The sequence below is a fragment of the Chrysemys picta genome, chromosome 2, assembly GCF_011386835.1.
Source record: "Chrysemys picta bellii isolate R12L10 chromosome 2, ASM1138683v2, whole genome shotgun sequence".
Lineage (NCBI taxonomy): Eukaryota > Metazoa > Chordata > Testudines > Emydidae > Chrysemys > Chrysemys picta.
Genome location: NC_088792.1, coordinates 1,431,030 through 1,457,384, shown reverse-complemented (window position 1 = coordinate 1,457,384; position 26,355 = coordinate 1,431,030). Strand labels below are relative to the sequence as shown.

The 26,355-nt window shown below is 50.2% G+C and overlaps 1 pseudogene; it reads left to right on the top strand.

Annotated features, from left to right (window-relative positions):
- Nucleotides 1-2,847: 2,847 nt before the first annotated feature.
- LOC135981883 (olfactory receptor-like protein COR8) lies at nucleotides 2,848-4,286 on the top strand (annotated as a pseudogene).
- Nucleotides 4,287-26,355: the final 22,069 nt, after the last annotated feature.

Genomic DNA, 26,355 nt, shown 5'->3' with positions numbered 1-26,355 from the left:
TTGGTGTTCTAAACCCTCAGAGAGGGCCCACACCATCAAGTGCAAATACCTATCCCCATTCTCTCTTTATTCACTGGGTTTTGTAACCCATGCCCCTTGTCAAGCAAGTGCCACTTAGGTAATGGTGAAGGACTCACTCAGTCCTTCCATCATACAACAGTTCCACTGGCCTTGATTCACAGAATCAGGGTAACAAAACTTTATTCTTCCTGTCCCAATAACAGAGAAACTGGGGATCCCACACCAGCCAAAGTAACCACTTTGAGTTGCTGTTGTTTCATGCCAGGCGAGTGGGTTTGTGCCTATGCAAACAAGATCAGCCCCTGGAGTTCTTTTCCACACTTGCCATAATTCACCAGCAGATGTCAGCGTAGAGCTCATCCTGACTCTGCTTACACTTGGAAATGTGACGTTAGCGCAGTCAACATTGCAACTTGAGACAGACATTGTTCGTTTGTTCATTTTTCTGTCTCAGGGTAAATTACAGTGGCAATGGACATGGTTCATGGAAGACCCTGAAAGGTCCAGATGGATATTAGGTAAGAATCCAGGATTATGCATAGAGATGAATCTGAGTTACACACTTCAGATCTGGAATCAGATTCAGATCCGACTTCTTCAACCTTTGAGGATTTTCAGATTCTGGGCTTTTCAGCCAATTATAGAGCTAAATCAGGGTTATAAAATTTGTATTTATTGTTGTCGTGTTATCAATTAGAGGTCAATGCCCCACTGTACTAGGTTCTCTGGAAAAACATAGTAAGGGAGGGAGTGTGAAGCAGAGCCAGGAATTAAAGGACTATCTCAATCTAGTGCCCCTACTGCCAGTCTGACCATTATCCACTGTTGTGTGTGAGTGGGGGAGGGGGAGGGGGAGGACGGACACTGGGATCCAGTGGGTTCTGGTGTGGCCGATCTCTAACCACAAGGGGGAAATAACAGGAATTATTTGCACTGCGGCAGCCCCAGTCATGGTCGTGTTTGTTTGAAAACTGTAACCAATGGGAAGCAGTGGGAGGGCAGAGGCGATAGATGACATTGCATTAGCAGATGAGCCTCATGGTGTTGATAGACTGTGAAGGGGCTTGGACTGAAAACAAGCTGTTTGTGTTCGATTAAATGGGGACTGGGGGAGCCAGAAGAAGGAAGCAAATGGAGAAAGCCCCACTTTTGAGGTGTTACATAGTTTTGCCTTCGTGTCTCTTCAGCCTTCTTTCTTCCTTCTTGCTCTCTCCACTCTCCTCACACTCCTCTCTGATACAGCATTTTCTCCTTTTATCTCAATCTCTCACCTGTGGCTTCATGTAATCCCTCTATGCTCCCTCTTCTAAGCATCCTTCCTCCCTCCTTCAGAGCCTTGCACACAGCCTTCCATTGTTGCTTCTGTGCCAATGTTATTCCTTCGCCATTTCCCGCCTGTATCATATTCCTGTGTCATGGCGAATGACCTAGAGAGATGAAGGACCTGGCAGTGTGTACCACTAGGAGGCGTAAGAAACTGGGACTGGAGACAAGGGGCCAGAAATCTCCTAGAGCAAGGATAGCATAGATTGAAGGCATAGTTACCAATTCTCACGGTATTTAATGCTTCTCTTAAAACCTCAGCTCCTTCAGTCATGTGATCAGTTAAGAATCTCAGATTTTTTTTTAAGTATGTTTCTAGCCCTCAGGGTTGCTAAGAAAAGCTTGAAAACGTGACTGTCTCCAGGGCCCAGAAACATTGTTCCATTGCAAATTGCTGACTGAGTGAAATTGGAACATTTCGTCAAGAAGGGCCAATTTCACTGCAGCACCACGGAATGGAGGAAACTCTGCCTACATCAGAATCCTGCCTGGTTTCCGCTAGTTCACCTGCCAGGCTCCTTTGCAACCTGCCCCGTGGCCTACTAGCAACCTCAGAGCTTCCAGAGTCCATGGCCTTGGAGCAGATACACATGCAGATTGTCCTGGGGGCTGGGAACATCCAAAATTGTCAGTGTCCATGACTCCAGGGATCCATTCCCTTTTCCAGAGACTTTTCAAAAACTGTGGGTTTGTTCCTAATCCAAATTCTGAAATATAAAAATCTTGCACAAAACAGAATTACACTTCCCTGCCCCCTCTCTAAACCCTTTGTGTATTATTTTTAAAAGATCTCAAGATTTTAAGCCAATTGCATGATTTTTGGAAGCCTGATAATGGTTTTCAAATGCTTGGGATTAGCAGCACTGCCAGGGGATGTGTTATGAAGCAGCAGTAACCAACTGACAGGGACATAACAGACTTTGTAGTCATCTAAAAGGATTATCTGGAATAGGGTGACCAGATGTCCCGATTTTATAGGGACATTCCCGATTTCTGGGTCTTTTTTCTTATATAGGCTCCAATTACCTCCCACCCCCATCCCGATTTTTCACATTTACTGTCTGGTCACCCTAATCTGGAAGGCTTTAAAGTATGAGTGCTTTCTAACTTACCCTCAGTGAGCAGGCAATATAAAGTCTCTAGCTCAAACTCAAACCCATGCCAGGTATATTTCATTGGAGAAAATTTGGGATAATGTACATGAATCGGGAAATGCCCTATTGGGAACTGGATGCCTAATTCCAGTCAATTTTATTAGACTTGGATGTCTAAATCTCCTAGACAGCCTTGAAAATCTCAGCCCTGTTAAAAAGGGAGTGTAAATTTAAAGGTCCATCCCAGCTCTTCCCAGACATAACGGCGGCTGGTTTCCTGTAAGATATTCACTACCCACATTCAAGCCCGGTGGTGTCATTCAGATTTAATTCATGCCATGAAATTTCCTTCTTCCATGCTGCTCACTCTTGTTATCCCGGCAGGTATGGTTTCATGCACCCCGTATAAATGGCTGAGGGCAATGACAGCATGGTGACCCAGTTCATCCTCCTGGGGCTGACGGATCGTCAGGAGTTGCAGATACCCCTCTTCGCGGCGTTCCTGGTGATCTATGTTCTTATGCTGGTGGGGATTCTTGGGATGATTGTGTTGATCTGGGTTGATCCCCGACTCCACCCCCCATGTACTTCTTCCTCAGTAACATGTCCGTTGTTGACCTCTGCTACTCCTCAGTCTTCGCTCCAAGGATGCTGGTGAATTTCTTAGTGGGGAGTAAAAGCATTTCTTACTCTGCCTGTATTGCTCAACACTTCTCTTTTGTTGTGTTTGTGAGCACAGAAGGGTTCCTGCTGGCCGTGATGGCGTATGACAGCTATGTCACCATCTGTAACCCTCTGCTCTACACCGCTGTTATGTCTAAGAGAGTCTGTATTCATCTAGTGGCCAGCTCACATGTAGGGGGGCTTATGAACTCACTGACTCACACATGTGGCTTGCTGAGGTTGTCATTCTGTGGACCCAATGTCATCAATCATTACTTTAGTGACACTAACCCATTACTGAAGCTTGCTTTCTCTGATAACCACATCAGTGAGATTTTGCTTGTAGCGTTCTCTGGGGTTATTGCCATGTCCATCCTCCTGATTGTCATAATCTCTTATCTGTACATCCTCTTCTCTCTCCTGAGGATCTGCTCCGCCAAGGGCAGGCGCAAAGCCTTCTCCACCTGTGCCTCTCATCTGACAGCTGTCACCATGTTCTATGGACCTGTGAGCTTAAGCCACATACAGCCCAGTTCCAGCTACTCACTGGAACAGGAGAAAATCTCTGCTGTGTTTTATACCCTGGTGGTCCCCATGTTGAACACCCTGATCTACAGCCTGAGGAACAAGGAGGTTAAGGATGCTCTTAAGAGGGTGATAGGCTGGAAAAACATTCCCAGCTAATTTGTTCACCATGACAATTCCAGTCAATTGAGAAGAGCAATTGGAAGAAGGATCGTAGGATGGTCTATGGGTTACTGCCTTGATTTGTGTATCACAAATGTCGCACAAGAATTAAATGAAACTCAAAGAACTGATGTAGCATGTGGAAATGATGTTTTACAATTGCTTGAGAGGAACAATGTTACCTAATGTCCTGTCATTATGTGGCTGTTGGAATATAGACCTTTCCTTGTTTCTTGACCATTAATCTATTTGAAATGGTGCCCTGCAAGGTTATCTGAGATTAAAAATAAAATAAACTTGGTTCTAGGTTTAATTTCTTAATGTGTTACTTTAATTAATGCTCTGTATGTGACTCGCATTATGAGAATTCAACGCTTTTGCTCTCTTTAGTGTCTGGGCCTCATACGGGCTGCCACAATTGATCTCTATCCCTTTTGTAACAGCCCTTAACGTAGTTGAAGACTGTTATCAGGTCCCTCCTCAGTCGTCTTGTCTCAAAACAAAACATGCCCATTTTAAAAAAAACTTTCCTAATAAATCAGGTTTTGTAAACCCTGTTTGTCATTTTTGTTGTTCCCCTCTGGACCCTCTCCTATTTGCCCACATCTTTTCTAAAGCGTGGCTCCCAAACCTAGACACAGAACTTCAACCTCACCACTGCCAAGCAGAGCCAAACCAGCACTGCCCTGGTCTGACATACAACATACCTGGTAATCCCCCCTAAACAGCCTGTTTCACAACTGCACCTCATTGTTGGCTCCTAGTCAACTAGTGATCCATTTGAACTCCCAGATCCATCTCAGCAGCACTTCTCCCTAGCCAGTTATTCCCCACATTGTATTATGCATTTGATTTTCCCTTCTAGAGTGAAGTACTTTGCACTTGTCTTTATATTGATCACATCTGTATTCATACTAGTGCTCCATACATCTACTCTTAACAGGGTTATTGTATATACTTAGGCTGGGAAGGAATACATTTTTCTCCATAAATGTTGGTAAATATTGATTTCACCATATGCCCACAAACCAATGAAAAAAATGTTGCCATCAATAATAATTGAAATTTACAGATAGGCAAAGTAAGAAAAATTGCAGCGTCAGAATGTATTCGAGTTCGATTTAAGGATATTTATTTTATCTATTTTGACAAGTGATGTTGAGCATTTGTGTTTTAACAGTTATAAAGCTTTAACTTTTTGAATCTCAGTGTCGACTGTCATTAAAAAAATGTCTGACCTCCCAATGTCTGATCCCCCATAATTTCCCGCAATTGTAAAGGTTTAAACATTTAAAATAAAAAAAGGCTTAAACATAAACATCGATATTATCAATTAAAATGATAAAAAAACTAAAAATCAAATTCTGACAAGGCTCTATATACTTCTTATACAGCTTTATTCTCAATCATCTTCTTGTCACCTTGTGCTGGTGCCCATCTGTTTGTCATCTGTATCGTTGTCTCTTATTTTAAGCTTACATTACAAGCTCCTTTGGCCAGAGGTTGGGTTTTTTTCTTTTGTTTTGTTCTATGTTGGTACAGCACCTAACAGAATGGGGTTGGGATTAAGCCCAATACTAATGAATTAATGAAGTAGTATCAATAATAATGCTCATGTAATGTTAGTCCCACCAATGCCATATATTTCAGAGGGGTAGTCGTGTTAGTCTGTTTCAGCAAAGACAACGAGGAGTCCTGTGGCACCTTAAAGACTAACAAACGTATCTGGGCATAAACTATCCTGATACATTTGTTAGTCTTTAAGGAGCCACAGGACTCCTCATTGTCAATGCCATATAGTGATTTTATAGGTTTACTTACAGCAACGCTATACATTTATCATATATTTTAAGGGCTAGAAAGGACAATGAGATCATTTAGTCTGACTGTATAACTCAGGTCACAGTCCTATACAGTTATCCTCGGTATTAAGCCCATTAACTGGCATTTTATTAAGTGTATCTTACGGAGAGCCATCAAGTCTTGATTTCACAGCCGCTCTAGCTGGATAAACCGTCATGTCCCATGGTCGTTCATTCCAGCCGTTAACCACCCTCCCTGTTGAAAATGTGAGCCTCATGACTAATCTGAATTGGACTAGTTTTACTTTGAGTACAACAATATAGTGTTCATTAGAACTGGGGGGAGAGGGGAGTTGGACCAAAATCCTTTTTTTCTGAGCAACGCAGATTTGGGTTAACAGAAATATTTTATGAATCTGTGTCAAATGAGCTGGATTGTTTTGCTTTGATCTAAACCTCAGAAAAATCTAAAAGGTCTAAATATTTTAAGTTTTCCATTTAAAAGACTTTTTGTTTCAAAATTTACTTCAATTTTATTAAAAAATATAACAATTGCAAAAACTGCAACAGATCAAACAAAACATTTCATTCAACTAGTCAGTCAGCCAAAAAAATGGAAATTTGGGTCAACCAGAAACTAAAGTTTTTCATTTATGTTTCAGACTAGCCAGCAAACCAAGAAATCAGTTATTCACAGAGTTCTTTTGATCATACACTTTTTTTTCTCATCATTGCTATATACTGATTAGCCCTATTCTCACCACTGACACAATTCTATTGCTTTAGGGCTGGTCGACACAGAAACTGACGCTACAGCTATTTAATGTAACTCCCTATATGGCCTTTGGGCTTGTCTTCACTACCGCCCGGATCAGCGGGTAGAAATCGATCTCTTGGGGATCGATTTATCGCGTCTCGTCGGGACGCGACAATCTATCCCCGAATCGACGCGTGTACTCCACCAGCCCAGGTAGGAGTAAGTGCCGCCGACAGGGGAGCCGTGGCCATCCTCACAGCTATCCCCGTAGCTGAATTTGTGTATCTGAAATCGATCGCCCCCCCCCCCGTAGTGTGGCCGTAGCCAAATAAGAATGCCATTTTCTGGTTTAGTTTAATCCAGTAAATTAAGAGTGTCCATACCAGGATAGCTCTAGTGCCTTAAATTCACATATTATCTTGCTCAGGAATAACTTCCCAATGCAAACAAGCCCCTGTTCTCACCAACACTGATTTAGAGCTTTACTTTCACCCCTCCATGCAGAGGTGGGACACTGAACAGCAAGGTTTAGCAGTGGGAAAATGAATTTATTTGATGTTTTTCCATCCCGAAGAACCCAATACAATTGGGCAAACATTCTGGTGTAGCTGAATATGCACTTTTCTCTGAAAAAAAGTTTCAGCCAAAGAATTTTGGCCAGCTGTAGTTAGGATACTTTCTACCCCATGGAAATGCCTTACACTTAAACTCTGCTAGGTAGACCTGAGCCAAGGGATAATAGAGTTTAGCCCATTGTGATTAATGGTGAGAGGACATAAATCCACTGAAGCACACTCAGACGCAACTTCCTCCGGGATTCAAGAGTTGACCCGCAACCCAACCCCATTCACGGGGGTTCTTTTTATCTTGCATTAATAAAGTTTCAATGAAAAATATTAGAGCACAATATTGGATCAATCATAGAATCATAGGACTGGAAGGGACCTTGAGAGGTCAGAAGTCCAGACCCCTGCACTCACCGCAGGAAAAAGCACCATCTAGAACATCCCTGACAGGTGTTTGTCTAACCTGCTCTTAAAAATCTCCAATGATGGAGATTTTGCAACCTCCCTAAGCAATTTATTCCGGTGGTTAACCACCAGGACAGTTAGGAAATTTTTCCTAATGTCCAACCTAAACCTCCCTTGCTGCAATTGAAGCCCAGTGCTTTCTACACTGGAAAATACTGATTAGTAAAAAATGAAATATTGGAATGAAGCATTGGAATAACAGAGACTTGGTGGGATAACTCACATGACAGGAGTACTGTCATGGATGGATATAAACTGTTCAGGAAGGACAGACAGGGCAGAAAAGGTGGGGGAGTTGCATTGTATGTAAGAGAGGAGTATGACTGCTCAGAGCTCTGGTATGAAACTGCAGAAAAACCTGAGAGTCTCTGGATTAAGTTTAGAAGTGTGAGCAACGAGGGTAATGTCGTGGTGGGAGTCTGCTATAGACCACCAGACCAGGGGGATGAGGTGGACGAGGCTTTCTTCCGGCAACTAGCAGAAGTTACTAGATCGCAGGCCCTGGTTCTCATGGGAGACTTTAATCACCCTGATATCTGCTGGGAGAGCAATACAGCGGTGCACAGACAATCCAGGAAGTTTTTGGAAAGTGTAGGGGACAATTTCCTGGTGCAAGTGCTGGAGGAACCAACTAGGGGCAGAGCTCTTCTAGACCTGCTGCTCACAAACCGGGAAGAATTAGTAGGGGAAGCAAAAGTGGATGGGAACCTGGGAGGCAGTGACCATGAGATGGTCGAGTTCAGGATCCTGACACAAGGAAGAAACGAGGGTGATGCTGCAGCTGGGAACAGTGAAGATCCTGCCAATGTTCCTAAAGGCCAGGATGTGACCTCAGATTATATCAGGAGGACCAGTTTGGAGAAGATATCAGTGAAAACTGTGGAGAGGGGGATGTGCCTGGCCAGAGACTGGAAATCCAGGTAGTTACTGCAACTCTCTAACCCCTCCCTCCCATTATTTTCTAGATAAATTGTACTTTCAACACTGAGGATTTTGTAGGTTATGGCCAAATAATTTACTGTCCTGGCTAATATGCTGTGCATTGCTGTGTGTGAAGCAACAGAGGGTCCCGTGTGTGTGTGTCTGTGGGGTAGTGCAGATACCACAACATTTGCATGGCCTCCTCTACCTTTCCCTCCCCTCCACCAGCCTCTGCTGGGCACAATCCAAAGTAGATACAGAGCACTGGGGGGAAAAGGTTTCTAAAAACCCAACTTTGCTGTTTATCCAAGAATTCAGAGTATGGGCTATACGGCTCATGCTGAATCCCATGGTCTTTAGTAAGTTCACAAATAGAAATCAGTGCCCCTCTGTCCATTTCTCCGCAGGCAGGCAGGTGGGGGTGGAGGGGTTCCAACACCACTTGGATCAATGCTCTCCATCCCAGCTCAGGCTTTGGTTGGTTTCTTTCAATTGCCCCCAATCCTGGTAGCTTATTCTGGGAAGCTTCTCAGGCAGCATGAATTCTCAATGGCCCTTCAGGAGAACTGGGAGTGCAAACCTGCTAGGACTTCCATAATAGCCAGGTCCCTACCAAATTCAGGGCTCACTTTGACTAATTTAAAAACCCTCTGGCCTTGAAATTGAACAATGTCACCATTTCAATGTTTCACTCTGAAATGTCATGGTATTATAACCATGGGGGTCCCGACCAAAATGGGAGAATGGGGGAGTTCAGAGGTTGTTGTAGGGGGGTCACAGCATTGTCACCCTCACTTCCGTGCTGCCTTCAGACCTGGGCACCAAGGGCATCAGCCAGCAACCTTTCTGAAGCTAGAGGAGGTTCCCAGATGTGCAGGTGGGTCCCTGCTCTTGGGAACACCTCAGCTCCTACCTACTTGGGAGCACCTCGGCTCCTACCATTTTTGGGGCATCCAGAAAAACGGACACCTGAGCCCCAGAAGGAACTGCAAGGGAATCCCTGAGCCCCAGCTGCAGATGCCGGGCAGAAGCCCCAAGCCCAGGTACCCTGAGAGCCGACAGGAGTGGGGAGGGGCATGAAAGTCCTGAGCCCAGTGCCCAGCCCTGGCTACAGCCACAGGGGGGCCAGAAGCTCTGAGTCCGGGCACCCAGAGACGTGACTGGAGCAGAAGCTGCCAAGGCCAAAGCCCTGAGCCCAAGGCCGGGCTGATGCAGCGCACTCACTTCTGCGTTGCCTCTGCAGGTGCATCTGATATCCCCACGGAGAGGAAATCCTGTCACCAGCCTGGCAGAGAAACAGCTAGGAGGCCCCTACTGGGTTCTCCTGGCTGGGGGGCTCCCAGCAGGACAAGGAGATCGGATTTCATGGGGCAGGGCTAATTCGATCTAGCCAAGAAAGGCACAACAAGAACCAAGGGCTGTCAGCTGAAGCCAGAGAAATTCAAAGGAGAAGTAAGACACACTTTTTTGACAGTGAGGGAGACTAAGCACTGGAACAAATTACCCAGGGAAAAGGTGGATTCTCTGTTTCCTGGTGTCCTAATATCACAACGTCTCCCGGCAGCAGTAGGTAGTTAGACACCAGTATATGGTTGTCATTCTGGAACGTGCCTTTTAGTGAATTACAGGCAATTGGGCTTAATATGGTGCAAAGAGTGTGAAATTTCATGGGCAGTGAAATGGAGGCCACATTAGGAGATTGAATTGTTTCACAACCGATGCCTCTATGAAAAACTCAGTGTGGGGTGAGGAACAGAGGGTCCTGTGGCACCTTTAAGACTAACAGAAATATTGGGAGCATAAGCTTTCGTGGGTAAGAACCTCACTTCTTCACATGCAAGTTTCATCTGAAGAAGTGAGGTTCTTACCCACGAAAGCTTATGCTCCCAATACTTCTTTTAGTCTTAAAGGTGCCACAGGACCCTCTGTTGCTCTTTACAGATTCAGACTAACACGGCTACCCCTCTGATACTTGACACCGGGTTAGGAACAGACTCTGCTGTTTTACAGGGTAGCCTGCTTGCTCCCCAGAATCAATAATGACCTAGTGGGGTGATCCGGGGTGCAGCTCAAACATCCAACTGGACTGGCCAGGGGCAGACATCAGGACTGCGAGGTAAAGGTGGGTGTGGCAGTGACTTCACAAAGGCCTCCGGCAGGAACTCAGCCTATTGGGCAAAGAAGATGAGGCGTCTGTGACCTCACAGAACTCCCTTGACAACAGCCAGGCAGGACAGGGTTGCAGGGCAGGGGGAACCTCGGAGACCCCCTGTAGCCTTGCTGCAGCAAGTCTCCATCTCGCGGTCTCTCTCAGAGGACCAAGAGACAGTCGGTGTGGAGGACATTCTGTGCGTTTATTTTTTCATATCTGGGTGGATTTTTTTGAAAGAAATCGTCATCTGTGTAGAAGGTAAGAAAAAATATAGGCTCTAAGTACAAGATAAGGGACTCTATCGTAGCAGATTCAAAGGCGTCACCACCCTCCTAGTGAAAACGTTTTTCCTAATATCCAAGCCTTCCACACTGCAACTTGAGATCATTGATCCTTGTTCTGTCATCTGCCAGCTCTAAGAATTTCATGAGAATCAACCTTTCATTAGGAAAATAATTCAAAAATACAAATACAAAAAACGTTGAGTGAAATCAATCCATCCTGATCTTTAGTGTCTGGGGGGTGGGCCTCGGGGGTCAGACTGAGACCCTCATTGGCTAGTAACACCCAGGATGCCAATAAAAAAATTACAGTTCTCTTAGCAACCAAACCTCCATAATCCAAGGAACACCTGGGGGCTGCGGGAGACAGAGGGGTGCTGAGAATGTCTAACACATGATTGAAAATACAGAGATGTGTGATTGGCTTTGGTTGGGGGACAAGTAGCAAATCCATTGGGATTCTTGCCCCAAACAACAATCACTCATTGTCTTTCAGAACACAAGGGCCCTAACACGCCTGATGTGCTCAAATCTCTCTCCTGCTAGGACTTAAGAGAATTTCCTCCATCCCCATGGTACAGAGAGAAAGAAAAAAGAAGTGACCTCTCTTTGGTCACATATCAAGGTCATGCCAGAGCTAGAAAGAGAAGCATAAGAAAAAAGTTGTATCAAAATGTTTTACATTTAAAACTAACTGATTTCTTAAACAAAGGAACTTTAATGTGTGGTTAGTGAACTGAAATGATACATTCTTGTATCCACGTGTTTCTAGATTGATGAACCAGTAGATCTATCCCCTCACACCTAGTTTTTATTCATAGATTGAGGGAGGAAAACAAGTTTGCCTGTTTTGTGAATTCCCAATGGCTTTCTTGAATTTCAACAAACTGGTCGATTGAACTGAACTATTTGAATAAACTGAAATGAAAACAATATTTTCTGCACCTTTCAAGGAAGCTCCTGCTGTCCAAAGTTGAATGAGCATTTCAGCTAACTTTGCTTCCAGGGCCTTAGCTATCACATCAGTGGTGCGACTGTCTGAGAAACTTGGCAGTGAACATATTCCACTTAATGTTATTTTTTCTCTTCTATTTAAATTATTTAAAAGATTGTCATGAATTTTGCCCTTATCAAAAGTTGTCAATTTCAAATTTAATGATGACAGTGAGAGAGTCTAGCTACTGGAACAAATTACCCAGGGGAGAGGTGGCGTTTCTGTTTCCTGGTGTCCTATCATCATAACTAGTTAGGAAGGTGCCTTTTAGAGAGTTACAAGCAATTGGGCTCAGTAGGGTGCTAAGAGTATGAAATTTCATAGCCCGTAAAATAGAGGCCACCTTAGGAGATCTAATTGTTTCATAACTGATGCCCCTATGAAAAACTCAGTGTGGGGTGAGGAACAGACTCTGCTGTTTTACAGGGTAGCCTGCTTGTCCCAAGAATCAATAATGACCTAGTGGGGTGATCCGGGGTGCAGCTCAAACATCCAACTGGGCTGGCCAGGGGCAGACATCAGGCCTGCAAGGGAAAGGTGGGTGTGGCAGTGACTTCACAAAGGCCTCCGGCAGGAACTCAGCCTATTGGGCAAAGATGATGAGGCGTCTGTGACCTCACAGAGCTCCCTTGACAACAGCCAGGCAGGGCAGGGTTGCAGGGCAGGGGGAACCTCGGAGACCCCCTGTAGCCTTGCTGCAGCAAGTCTCCATCTCGCGGTCTCTCTCAGAGGACCAGGAGACAGTCGGTGTGGAGGACATTCTGTGCGTTTTTTTTTCATATCTGTGTGGATTTTTTTGAAACAAATCGTCATCTGTGTAGAAGGTAAGAAAAAATATAGGCTCTAAGTACAAGATAAGGGACTCTATCATAGCAGATTCAAAGGCGTCACCACCCTCCTAGTGAAAAAGTGTTTCCTAATATCCAACTTAGACCTCCCCCACTGCAACTTGAGACCATTGCTCTGTGTTCTGTCATCGGCCACCACTAGGAATTTCATGAGAATCAATCTTTCATTTGGAAAATAACTCAAAAATACAAATACAAAACATTTGGAATGAAATCAATCCACCCTGATCTTCAGTGTCTGGGGGTGTGGGCCTCTGAGGCTAGACTGAGACCCTCATTGGCTAGAAACACCCAGTGAGCCAGTAACAAATTCCAGTCCTGTCAGCATCCAAGCCTCCATAATCCAAGGAATACCTGACAGCTGCGGGAGACGGAGGGGTGCTGAGAAGGTCTAACTCATGATTGCCAACACAGAGATGTGTTATTGGCTTTGGATGGGGGACAAGTAGCAAATGCGTCAGTCACTACAACAGGTCACACTGGGAGCCAGGGAGACTGGCACTTCCCAGCTCTGGAAGGGAGTGTTCCTCTAGCGGTTAGTGCGGGAGCCTGGACAAAGGACTCCTGGGCTCCATCCCCGGCTCTATCCCTGACTCCCAGTGCAACCCTGAGGCAGCGGCTTCTCCTGCCAAGGCCTCTGTTTCCATCAGTGGGGCTGGGGACACTCCCCTACAGCCCTTGGGCCGTCACACTTCAGGAATGTGCGTGAGGTACTAGGAGACCTTGAGATGGGAGGTGTCCTGCTGGCCGTCGGTCAGTGTTGTGAACCCCTGGCTGCTGGCCTGAGTTTATCCATCCCCTGGCAATAAAACATTGTCTTGTTTTCACAGTCAGTTTCGACCTCCCGACTTCTACCCCCCGCCCTGCTGGCAGGGGATTCTGCAGCACCCCTTACAGGCCACCTGGGTGCAGGAGATCGAGGAGGAGGGGAAAGGAAGGACCAACACCGAGCATCTGCCATCCAGCTCCATCCCATCTAGAGTAAGTAAGTGGAGTTCTCCAGAGCCATCCCCAGTGTGGTGGAAATATCCCACCAATAGGGCTCCCAGCCCGTCCCTTGGCAGAGTTTGTTCCCCAGGATGAGGGTTCCTGTGCCCTGGGGTGGGATGTGTGGGGAGGAGGAATTGCCTCAGCAGAGGGGAGGTGGGCCGGGGAGCAGGCAGGCCCCATTCATGAGAGGCTGCTTTGAAGCCAGACTCACGGCTGCTCCCCACTCAGTTCCAGGATGGAGCGGCTGAGGCAGATGCTCAGGAGGAAGGCCGGGCAGGTGGCTCCAGAGCCAGAGGGAAGGAGCATCCGGCTTTCCCAGGAAGAGAGCGGCCCCTCTGTCCCCACGGGCGGGGAAGAGGCTTGTGGACAGGCTAAAAAGAGGAGTTGCCTGGCATGCTTTAGGAGGAGGAAGACACCAGCTCCCCTAGCTGACCCTGAGGCACCTTCTGGGCCCAAATGGAGGTGGCCTCGGGTACAGCTCTGGAGGAGGGAGCCAGGAGAGGGCAGGAGCCGGGCAAGGCAGCTCTGGGGCTTCCTTCAGAGGAAGCCAAGGAGCCAGGAGCTGCGCCCCAGGGCCCAGCAGGAGCCATCCAGCACCATGGCAACTGAGGAGCCCTGCGCCAGCCCCACCCTTGCCACTGAGGAGCCCTGCGCCAGCCCCACCCTGGCAACTGAGGAGCCCTGCGCCAGCCCCACCCTGGCCACTGAGGAGCCCTGCGCCAGCCCTACCCTGGCCACTGAGGAGCCCTGCGCCAGCCCCACCCTGGCAACTGAGGAGCCCTGCGCCAGCCCCACCCTAGCCACTCAGGAGCCCCCCACCAGCCCCACCCTGGCCACTGAGGAGCCCTGTGCCAGCCCTACCCTGGCCACTGAGGAGTCTCCTGCCAGCCCAGAGCAGGAGATGAGCGACTGTGGGACATACACCAGCAGCTCCGCCTACTCCCGAGGGGCCAGCAGCTCCTCCGTGGGGTCTGACTGGTCTGCAGATGAAGGCTCCCTCTTTGCAGGTGAGGGGAGACCCAGGGGAAAGGGAGGAGGACTGGGGCGGTGGGGGACTAGTAGTAATACCCTGTTCCCATTGGCTCACCAAGGTGCCGGGACTGACCCGTGTGAGCCCCACTAACACCGGGGGGGGGGGGGAGCACAGCCACGCCCCGGGGCAGGGGATGCTGGGTGGAGTCGGGGGAGCTCCAGCCTCCACTGATCATGTGGGCGGGGGGGCTGACTGCCCTGGGGCCCTGAGGCTCATGGGGCTGAGGGCGTCTCTCGCAGGGGTAGGGTGGGGCCCTCGCTGCCATGGGGCTCCTTACAGAGAAGGGGGAAAGATGGAGCCTTCTCTGTCCACTGCATCCCCCCAGCAGCAGAAGGGATTATACTTTCTCCTTCTCTCCCTGGTGCAGAGACCCCCAGTGCCCATGAGGAGGAGGAGGAGGAGGAGGAGGTGTACCCTGAAGGAGACACCATCATGATGATCCAGAAGCACCTCCAGGGCACAGATGAGGTACAAAAATCCCCCAATTGTTACTGCGCTGCCACCGGGTCTGTCCTGCTCCTTGTTCCATCCCCACCCAGGCAGGGGGGTCTTGTCCCAGACAATCCCTCACCCCCAATGGGGGGACACGTCTCCTCTGTTATCTGGCACCCCAAGGTGGGGACATTTGTCCCACACAGGCCAAGGTTTCCGCTCCCCGCAGACACTGTCCAAGGTACAAACCCGGTCTGTGCCGGGCAACACAGGTTTCAGGAAGGGGCGGCTTTCCCTGTCCAACCCCATGGAGGTCCTGAGCCCTGGATCTGGTTTGGGTTGGGCGGGAAGGTCCCTATGTAACAGGCTCTCTCTCTCTCCCCTCACCCCACTCATAGCTGGTGAAGGACAGGGCCACTCAGCTCCGCTTCCTCCACGCTGTGCCGAGTCTGTGTTCCTCGGCACAGCATCAGGGGCGGGACACCCTGGAGCCCCACGTTTCCAAAGCAGCCCTTGTGGAGAGCATTGCGGTGAGTGGGACCCTGTGCCCGGTCCCTGGGGCAAGGGAGCCAGACATGGGAGGAAGCGTTAGTGGGGCCAGAGGGGGAAGCAGAGGACAGGGGTTCCTGGGGCTGAGGGCTGGGGAACAGGGAAGGGGATAATGGTGACACTGATCAGGAGCTGGCAGTGTGGGAATTGTAAGCCCGGAGGGGAGGGGAGGGAAGGGGAAGGAGGAATTGGGTGGGAGATGGGGAAGGAAGTTTGATGGATGGGAGGAATGGGGGGGCCCAGCTGGTTGGGGGTGGGGGTGACACTGGCTGTTTCTGCAGAGTACTTTGGGCTCCTCCCTGGGAAGCGCCTGTGGGTCTGCGGGGCCAGAGTCTCACACGCGATTTTGTTTCGTTGGGGTCTCCCAGGAGCTGATTGAAAATCTCCCGGAGGTGTCAGAGCCGAGCTCCATCATTTCCAGCTCCATGGCCGCGGTTTACAATCTCAGGTACCAGGACCCTCCCGTCCAGCTGCCCTAACCCTAGTGCTGATTGGGCCCAGAGCCGGGAGTCCCAGATCCTCCTCCGGCTAGGTTACCCCCAGCTGAGGCTGTTCCCATCCCCCAGTCCCCTCTTTCCTGGCTGGGGGGTTGATTTCACTCCAGGAACGTTACAGTGGCCGTAGGGAGGGGATCACTGCAGGGGAGGGGGTCATGTCCATGGCAGTTCCAACGCCACGCTGGTGCTGCAAAGTGTATGACAGGTTCCTCTCTCCTGCCAGCAAACTGAAGCCGCCACTGGCCCTGGAGCTGGAATCTCGCCTCCTGCGGGCTCTTCTCCACAGGATCGTTACCATGGGCACTGGGAACGACACCCCCCAGTTCCGGGTAGGTCCTGATCCTACTTCTCTGTCCCAGGAGCAGAAGCAGGCTCTGGTCCCTGCTCCCTTGCTTTGATAGAGCTGCTGAGAATAGGGGAGGGGTGAGCAGAGCTGGGAACAGGCCCGTGACAAACTGGCAGGGGGGCCCCATTCCCTCCAGAGGAGATTGCATTACCCCTCCGGGGCTGATCCCAGACTTTCCTCCTCTCCTCATTCTGTGCTCTGCTGCATGGACTCTCCCGGGGATCCTGCCTCCCACCCATTGCAGTTTGCCTGTTCCATAGTCTGCTGGGTACCAGGCCCTGCGCAGAGAACTGCTAGAGCAAGGATTGAAGAGGCAGCAGGCATCCGGCCATGAACTTTTGCTTAGTGTCCCTGGAGTGATGTGAATGGGAAGAGGCCAGGTTGTGCCTTTTGAGTCTTGCCAGGGCTCCTGGAGAATCCTCCTAATTGTCCCTTGACTGGTGTAGCCCCATGTCCCTTGACTGGCGGGTGCTTCCTCCTCTTGCAGGCTCTCCACAAGAGCTATTTACAGAGCCTGGACAGCATGCTCAGGGGCCTGCTGAGCGAGAACCCCACCTTGGAGAAGCTGCAGCACCTCTTGGAGGTGAGTAGAATGGGACGGTCTGGGGTGGAATTGCCCCTGAACCCTGGGGGAGGGCAGCGAAGGAGAGATTAGAAGAGCCACATTTCCATTGTGTCCTTCCAGCTTGGACCCAGGCGGCCACACTTTCCCAGAGCTGCCAGTGCAGGGGGAAGGAGCTGGGACTGTCAGCCAGAGCTCTGCCCGGTTGCATTAAGCACTAACAGTGAGCACCAGGCCTGGCCGGGAACTGAGAGACAAACTCCTGTGAGATGCAGAACATGGGCCTCTGAGAAAAGTCACTGGCTCCTCTCTAGGGAGACCCTGAGATGCAGGAGGAGCCTCAGGGAATCAGCTCTTCTTTCCTAGGGACACTACAGTTCCCGGAGGGATTGTTCTCATGGCCGTTCCATCCATCCTACCAAGGCCTGTGTAGCTGGGGTCGGGGGTCCAGGGCATGTGCCTTGATCCTGTCGTGCTGTTCATGGATCAGGGGTTCAGGGCAAATAGACCAGCCCCAAGACTGACCATTGTCCCAGCCTGGAGAGACAATGAGCTTGTGCAAAGCAAGACGTGGGCAGTGTCATGGACTGCCTTTTCAAGCTCTGTGACCAGGGCTCAGCTATTCCACCCTGAGCACAAAGTCTCAGCCCCTTGGGGAGGGGGAGAGGCTCATTTGTAGAGCATGTACGTCTGCCCGCTGACCCTCCCCTGCCTCCTTCTCCCGCAGCACGTCCATGTCTGGCTCCATTCAAAAAAGGTCCAGGAGAAAGCTAGGGCCATACAAAGCAGCGCGGCCCTGCTTGAATTTGCCAGCTGCCTGCCTGGATTTGACGTAAGTGACCTTTGACCCCAGCATCCTGTAGAGTCAGGGCTTGAGTCAAGTCCCTCATCCCCTGACTAATTGGTCCCCCCTGGGTCTGTAAGGGACTGCGTTCCATAGGCCACGGGCTGGCAGATTTGGGCCTGGCCTCAGGGCCCGTGTTATTCTGGAGCAGCTAGGCAGCGAATGCTCACAGAGCGCCCTTGCCCTGGTCCCTTTGCTCCAAGCTCCCTTGGGGGTAGAGAGGAAGAGGGCTCTCGATTCTCTCCCCCAGCGCCTCCTACAGAAGGGTGAGAGCAGAGCTCTGGCCCAGGGGTGCTGGAGAGCTGAAGGGAGAATGTTGATGGATTCCCCTCTTCTCCTCCTTCCACCAGACCTCCTCCGACTTCTCCAAGGCAGGCGATTTCGTGCTGCAGCTGGGTCTCCATATATCCCACCCAGCCAACAACATCGGTCCGCAAGCCAGGGGTGGGATATATTGGCTGCACAGGCTCCTGGTGCAGAAGAGGGGTAAGAAAGCCAGCTGGACAATGGGACCCCATGGAAACAAGCCTCTCGGAGACTAGTTCCAGCTGGCCATTGGGACGCCTATAGAACTAAGGCCTCTCTGTTTAGACCCACTGTAGCGGGGAAGCGGAACCCCAATAGAAACAAGGCCCCTCCTTAGAGACTCCCTCTGCTGGGCAATGGGACCCTACAGAAAGAAGCCCCCTCCTCTGAGACCGATCCCACCTTAGATGATGACTCCTTCTCTTCCCCTCTCTCTGAATTAGGGAGATGAGTGTGAAAGTGCCAGGGAAATTGGCTGCTTTATTTCAGAGACCAGCTCTGCCCCCCAGCCCAGAGAAATAGCCCACCCACAGGGCAGCCAGCTCGTGAGGGGACAGGAAGGGAGCTATTGAGACACATGGAGGGAAAGAGCCCATCATCAGGGCAGGGGCAGGAGCAGGGACCACAGGGGAAGGACACAAAGCTTGTAGGATGTCACCAGTTGGGTAGTCAGGGCCAGATCCTGACTTCAGTAGGTGTGGGGGGTTCTCAGTATTAGACACCACCATTGACAGGCACCCACTCCCAGAGCACAATGACCGTTAGGGTCACAGGATTACTGTGATGACTGAAACAAATCCCCCTTCTGCTACTAAACCGCCTGGTATGGACCTTGCGATTCCATTGGGCCGTGGATGCCACCAGGACCCTGGCCAGCGTGCACCCAGAAGGAAACCGGCAATGAAAGCGGAATGCCAAACCTCCCCAATGGTTGTGTCTTTCTCCCCCAGGGCTCAACATCACAGAGGGGAGAGAGCTGTGGTGCCGGGACGGGCTCCAAGACACCGAGCGCGTGGGGTACAAAAACCTGGCCAGGGTGGGAGAGGTAAGGACTCTCTGCCGGTGCATTGCAGCAGCTCCGGGGTGGAGTTGTCTCCCCCTGCAGTGAGTGTGTCATGGACACAGGGCAAGAGCCTGCTACTTATTTCCAGCAGAGTATGTGAGGCTCCTGGGAATGTCAGTGGGGTGAGGCGTGGGAATGAACCAGACCTAAAAGACCCCTCACCTCTAGCGGGTGAGCTGCAGGAGATATCGCTGCTGGGAGCAGTAGTGTCCTGTGTTGTCTGTGTGAGCTGGGTTTCAGAGTGCGGAGACACATGTCCAGCATCTCATGGCACCTGCTCCAGAAAGAGCTATTTGAGGCAACCTCTTACTGAAGGGGGTTTCCTTGTCCATGGGACCCCAAAGGTTGGCTGCCTCAGGACTCTTCTCCACCTTGTGAGCCACTAGAGGGATTTGGGGCCTGGTTCTGAGCCATTGCAAGGGCTCTGGTTCTGTTGGTTTTAGGTCTTTGGAGAGCTATTTACTGAAGATCAGAAAAGGACTTTCCTCCAGGCGGCGCTGCAGGCCATACACCACCCCCTGCTCCGTGTCAGCCAGGCTGGGCTGATGCTGACGTATTCCATTCTGGGGGAAGCCGGCCAGCTGCTAGGGGACGAGGTAACCAAAGAGGGCTCAACTGGGGAGGGAACCCCAGGGCCTTTCACCTCCAGGCCATTGAAAATCACTCCCATCCCATCCCCATGCGCTGACCTGGGAGCAAGGAGAGGAGGAACCCAGGCAGGTGCCATTGGTAGGTGCCAGCTTGTCCCCTGAGCAGCTCAAAGCAGGGCAGACCCAGCTCTCCAAAAAGGCTATTTCCTAACAGGCATCACATCAACACAACACGCTGCCATTGCTCATGCTAGGGGCTGCCAACTCCCCTAGCCACCTCTCGGAGCCTGCTCTGGGAGAACTGGACGAGTCAGTCAGCAGAGGCTGCTTAAGTGCCCCATTCCTCAGAGCTACTGTCCATGGCATCATGTTAAGGACTGGGGGATCCCTTGGGGAAAGATGTCCACTTCCTCTCACCCCCCCACACTACTGCCCAGAGGTTCCCAGCCCCTCAGCTGGAGGGGGCAAGGGCGGCTGAGGGGATTCTGGGGAGCGGAGCTGAATCCCCAGCTGGGTTGGGAGGTAGAACAGCTCTCGGGGGGGAACTGAGAGGAGTGGGGGCAGGAGTTCATTCCCCAATGGTGGGAGAGGGGATGGGAGTCACTAGAGAAGAGAGAAGATTTCGGCTCGGGGGTTGGGTGGGGGAATCCGTCCCTCAGACATGGGGGGTAGGGAGGATATGTTGCTGGCTCCCGGTGCCGTTAATCCCCTTCGTTCTCGTGGGTGTCCAAGTCTCTGATTGATCCTTGTTCCCTGGCAACAGGGGGACATTACAGCAAAGGTGATGGCCGAGCTCTTTGCTATCAGGAGCTTGCGCCAGGTGCCCAAAGCGCTGCAGGGGCTGTGCTCTGCAGGGCAGCCTTGAAGACCCACCCCCCTTCACATGACCAAAAGCTCCCAGCCCCTGCCGCAGGTACTGCTCTGTCTCACTGGGCCTGGGGGGGAAGGGCTGGGGGCAGGGCCGGCTCCAGGGTTTTGGCTGCCCCAAGTTGCGAAAACCAAAAAAAAAAAAAAAAAAAAGCCGCGGCCGCGATCGCGATCTGCGGCGGCAATTCGGCGGGAGGTCCTTCACTCCGAGCCGGAGTGAGGGACCGTCCGCCGAATTGCTGCCGAATACCTGGACCTGCTGCCCCTCTCCCGACCGGCCGCCCCAAGCACCTGCTTGAGAAGCTGGAGCCTGGAGCCGGCCCTGGCTGGGGGAAGCGGCCATAGAGCCCACAGCACTGAGAGAAACCAAGGCTGAGCACCTCACTCTCAACACCCTGCCCCACCCCGACCCCTGGAGCTGGGGCCAGGCCAGATACTGGTTCGGGAGAATCGGGCTGTGGGGCTGGCCCAGAAATGAGAGCATCCGCAGAACCCGGGGTTATGCTCAATAGCCATTGCAGTCTGGGAGGAGTGGCCTGACATGGAGCCCCTCCCCTGTCGTCACTGCTCAGACCTTCCCATGGCCCGTGTCACCCCTGCCGGAGCGAATGTCTGACCATCCCCCACCTGGGGCCCAATCCACCCACCTGGTATCTGAACCCTTCCCAACCAGGAATGAAACTCCCCCCTAAGAGTCTGGGGCAGGGAAGGATCCTCCCCATCTGGCAGGTGGGAACTGAGACGTAGAGGAAGGGCTGTGGGCCTGGTCACACAATCCTGGGTGGAGATCTGGAAAGTGGACTGGGTCCCAGCCTAGAGCTTTTCCCCCAGGGGCACTTTCACTTTCTGCCCTTTATTCTCCCCTCCGGCTAGGGGGTCTGTGAGTGTGAAATGAACAGGGGGATGATGGGGTCCTGACACATAGCCTGGATGGGAGCTCCCCTTGGCTTGGACCCCAGGGGCAGAGACATCTTGGTCATCCTGCTGTCCTTCTTTTATTGCTCGGAAGGGAGTCCACTGATGAGGGGTTTCTAGGGCTCCAGTAAGTCATCCTCATTCCCGTCCGCATGTACCACCCTGCCCTGCCCTGCCCTCCAGTTTCCTTGCTGTTGACTCTGGCTTGACTATTGACTCCGGTCTCTGGCTATGACTTTGGCATGACTCTTTTTGGCTCCAGATTTTGGTTATGAACCCCAGCTAAGTTTTCTCCTTGCCTTTCTCTAGCATCGCTCCAGGCCCTCCACCCACCCGCTCCAGCATTACCTCCTCATCCTGATCTTCCCCAACCCCTCGGATTTTGACTACCCGGATTTGACCTTCGGCGTGTCTATGGACTTTGGCTTGGGCATGGACTTGGATGATCTTTGGTCTGACCACCCGGCTTCGACCTCTGGCCTGGACTTGGAGACTGGCTCTGGTTCTGCTTCTGCTTTGTTGATGGACTCTGATCTCAGTTTTCATCCTGGTGTGTCCCTGGCCCTTGATTCTAGCACCACTCTTAGCCTAGGTGCCATCTATAGGCAAAAGGGGACCCATCACACCAGGTGTGACCCATGGCCTCACTACATGAGCCTGGCCCGGTGCTGCCCCTACTGGAGTTGTGCAATGGAAATGACTGAAAATGCAGGGGTTCCTTTAAACAACCTCCGGCACCATTCTTTACTTGGCACCCGGCCGTAGTATAATGGCCCTACCATCAATCAAATCCTACCCCCCCCCCTTGATTCCTTAAGCCCAATCTCTTGACCCGTTAGTCCCTCCCACCTGTCACTGGAAGTCCCGCCCCATGGAGGTATTACTTCCGGGGTCAAGGTGGCCACATGACCAGATGCAAGGTGTGTCATCTGACCACTCTAAGAACTCCTCCCACCACCCTCTACCAATCAGGATGGGTTTTGTCCTGAAAGGACCGCCCCAAGAGGAGATTTGACCATTCAGGGTGCCTTCTGGGGTGGGGTGACCTGTCTGGAAGTGGGCCATGTGACCCCTCTAAGAACTCCTCCCACCACCCTCTACGAATCAGGATGGGTTTCGTCCTGAAAGGACCATCCCGAGAAGAGATTTGACCAATCAGGCCGAATTCTAGGGCAGGGTGACCCTTCTGGAAGTGGGCTGTATGACCCCACTAAGAACTCCTCCCAAGGCCCTCTACCAATCAGAGTGCAGCACCATTACCCCATCAGTCCCAGTGCTGGACAGAGGAGGCCATCTCTTACCAACGACACGTGTTTTAGAAATTGTGGAAAGGCTGCTGAGAGGAAAGTTGGACTCCTTCACCACCCCTGTGAAAACTTCCGACTTTGTTTTAGCCCCGAGTGTCTTTGACCATCTGCAGAGAAAGTGCTACATCAGGAACAGTTCCGAGGAGCAGGAGGGAGCGACCGTGGCCTCTCTTTGTCCACCCCCTTAGAGCTGGAATGCGATCACGGCTTGCGGGAGTCACCGGTGGACAAGGTGAACGGAAAAGACAGCGCTCAGGTAAATGAATGATTAAGAAGAGACTTTCGAGGTCTTGCGGCCTACAGAGATCTTTTGGAACGTCTCATTGCCCATGACGGAAGAGGGTATGTTCAGTTCTGCCATGGCATTCAGAAACACACCCCATCGGTTAGGTCCATGTCTGCTAGGAACAGAGCACGTCCGGGTGACGGCCCTGCCTAAGTCGAGCATGTTAGAACCATTAGCCACAGAGCCTTTCTACACAAAAGCCCCTTTATCATTCAACGAAGAGAGATTTGTATCCTGGCCCAGCTTATTTAGCAATACTAATGCATTTTTCTTATAACGCTTATTCACGTTCTCCAACATCTCCTGAGCAACAGAGTCTGAGGTCTTTGGTGTTTCTGGGGGTTTGGCAGTTACACTCTGTTCCTGTTCTGGTAGAAACAGACCTATTTTCCCTGATCCGCATCGCTCTGCTTCACGTACATTCGGTACCTTTGAAGTACGGCACTGTAAAGTTGATCCTTTTCGTATTCGGCTAAGTCAGTTCTTAGAAGAACAGACTTCATTTCAGCATCCAATAAGCGAGTTGCTTATTCTCATATTTTCCTCTGCCAGAGCGGGAGCCCATAATTGCTCCAACTGGCGGCTCGGCACCAGGTACATTTTTTCTGCATACTCCATTATCGATTAGTTAAAAGCCCCGTTATCAGAGGGATAGCAAAACTTAACAGAGGGCTGATAAAGCCCCCAGACTGCTTCACCAGATGCTTCTTTCTTTGAAGTGAAGCCCTTTTATTACATAAAGTTTTTATAAGCGTGCGTCTCTTTTTCAGCACACGCACTTGATTCTGTGTTAAAGGTACGTTTCCTTTGAAGGTAATGAGCGCTGTTTCTGAGATGGCCACTACTAGATCGTCAGAGGCCTAACACAGAAGAGCCCTCCTTTGCTGTGGGGACGATTTGTTAAGTCATTTTAGCAGGCCCAGGTTTCTCTTCATGCAGCTAGACATGTTTTCGGTCAGCAGCCCCGGCTGTTAAAAAGGGGCCTGACAATAATTCATCTCTTTATATACCTGGCTGTTGTTCTTTTCAAAGTATAAACCGCCGGCCAGTCTGGAGGGAAAAGACCAGTTCTTAGTCTATAAGCTTCTGGTGTGGAAGCACTGAAATCCACCACCGGGTAGCCATAAGGTCTTTTGGTAGCATCCTCAAAAGCTTCTAGAAAGAATTGAGCTTTGCCGGGGTACATTTGCCAAGCGAGCTTAGCGATTTGTAATTTATCCCTGGGGTTTTTGAACAGAACCAGGTACGTTGTGTTTAGTTTAATCGTGCGACTCTTTTTTCCCTGACAAACTCCAGCAACTCAGGAGTTTTCAATCCTTCGTTTTTTATTCACACCCCCTAGAGTGTGTGTTCTGGGTTTGTGAATGTATGTGGTTCTGTGCACATTCAGAGCCCCTAGAGTGTGTGCTCTGGGTTTAACAAATTTATTAGAGCATAAGCTTTCGTGGACTACAGCCCACTTCTTCGGATACATATGCATCCGAAGAAGTGGGCTGTAGTCCACGAAAGCTTATGCTCTAATAAATTTGTTAGTCTCTAAGGTGCCATCCTTTCAATCCTTCGTTTTTTTATTCACACCCCCTAGAGCGCGTGCTCTGGGTTTGTGAATGTGTGTGGTTCTGCGCACATTCAGAGCCCCTAGAGTGCGTGCTCTGGGTTTGTGAATGTGGGTGTTTTCACTCTCAGTTTCCTCAGGGTTTGGTGTGGCGGTGGCCGCTAAGGAATTGGTGTTGTGATTGTGTTGTTGCAATACCTCGGGGAGGACACACACAAAAAAAACATTTTACAAAACTGAACTTTACCATCTTTCTCACCCACATCTATGTATTTACTTAAAATACAAAATCTCACAGAAGAACCAAACCAATAAGCAAACTGTATTTACTGGGCTTCATCCATCCATCAATCACTGATGCTGATGAATTTTCCTTTGCAGCTCTCTCTTTCCTTTTTCTTTTGAACTTGTTTTTCCTCTGGTGTAAGGATCTCTCATGTTTTGACCGTACTGCGGGGCAAACAACATTATTATAAAACTCCTGAAACCGTCTTGTAAACTTAAAAAATAAAATATTCATTAAGGTGTTAAAAAGTCACAGCTTTAAAACAAATAATCCATTTCAGGCTGTACAACAAACACAGGTTTTGAGTTTATTTCCACCACTTAAAAAACAAAACAAAACAAAACAAACAAGCCACAAAAAACCCAAAACTATTTTTTTAAAAAATACATCTCATTTTGCAGAATAAAAAAACTAAACTGCTTTTAAAATCCATTTAAAAACATATTTTGCACAGTAAAAAACCTTGTTAGTTTGAAACAAACAAAGTACTTTTTAATAACCTACACCTATGCCTTGCACAGACCCCTCTCACACACAAACCAGCAGCTTTATAAAGACACCAAACCAAGTTTGCAGCCATATACTTTTCAATAACCCCCCTCCCCCCATGCATTTAAACGCCAATTGCTAGGGTTACCATATTTAACAAATAAAAAAAGAGGACCCTCCACGGGGCCCTGGCCCCGCCCATTTCCCACCCCAAGCCCTGCCCCAACTCCGCCCCTTCCCCGCCCCTTCCCTGCCCTAACTCCGCCCCCTCCGCCTCAGCCGGAGGCTCTGCTCCTCCTCTGACTCTTCGGCTCTGTTTAAGAGCCGGGCTGCCCGAGCGCTACCGGCTTCGGGCAGCCCCCATGCCTCCGGACCCTGCGCCGCCGGAGCCTGGGAGGGGAAGTGTCCAATAGCGTTCTGCCAACTCCAGGGGTTATATTTGAACTGTCCAATAGCGTTCTGCCAACTCCAGGGGTTATATTTGAACTGTCCAATAGCGTTCTGCCAACTCCAGGGGTTATATTTGAACTGTCCAGTCGCATCTGCGAATTCCTGAGCTTTTATTTCATTCCATATTAATCAGAACTCACCATCCACCCCCACCCACCCCCCTTACTTTGGGTGCACCCCCATCAAATGTAACCCTATGGCAACAAGGGTAAGTAACCGCAGTCACCCTGCCTATTCAGTGACAGGGGCGAGGGTGTAGTTAAACCCATTCAGTTCAACTCTATTGTACTCAAACACGTGTCTGAACAAGTCCCGTTTGTTTTATTGTAAGCACATTTTTTAGGATTTTTTTCCCCCTCCCACAACATACATTTCAGCTTTTTGCTGTCAATGGGACACTTTTACACAAAAAAC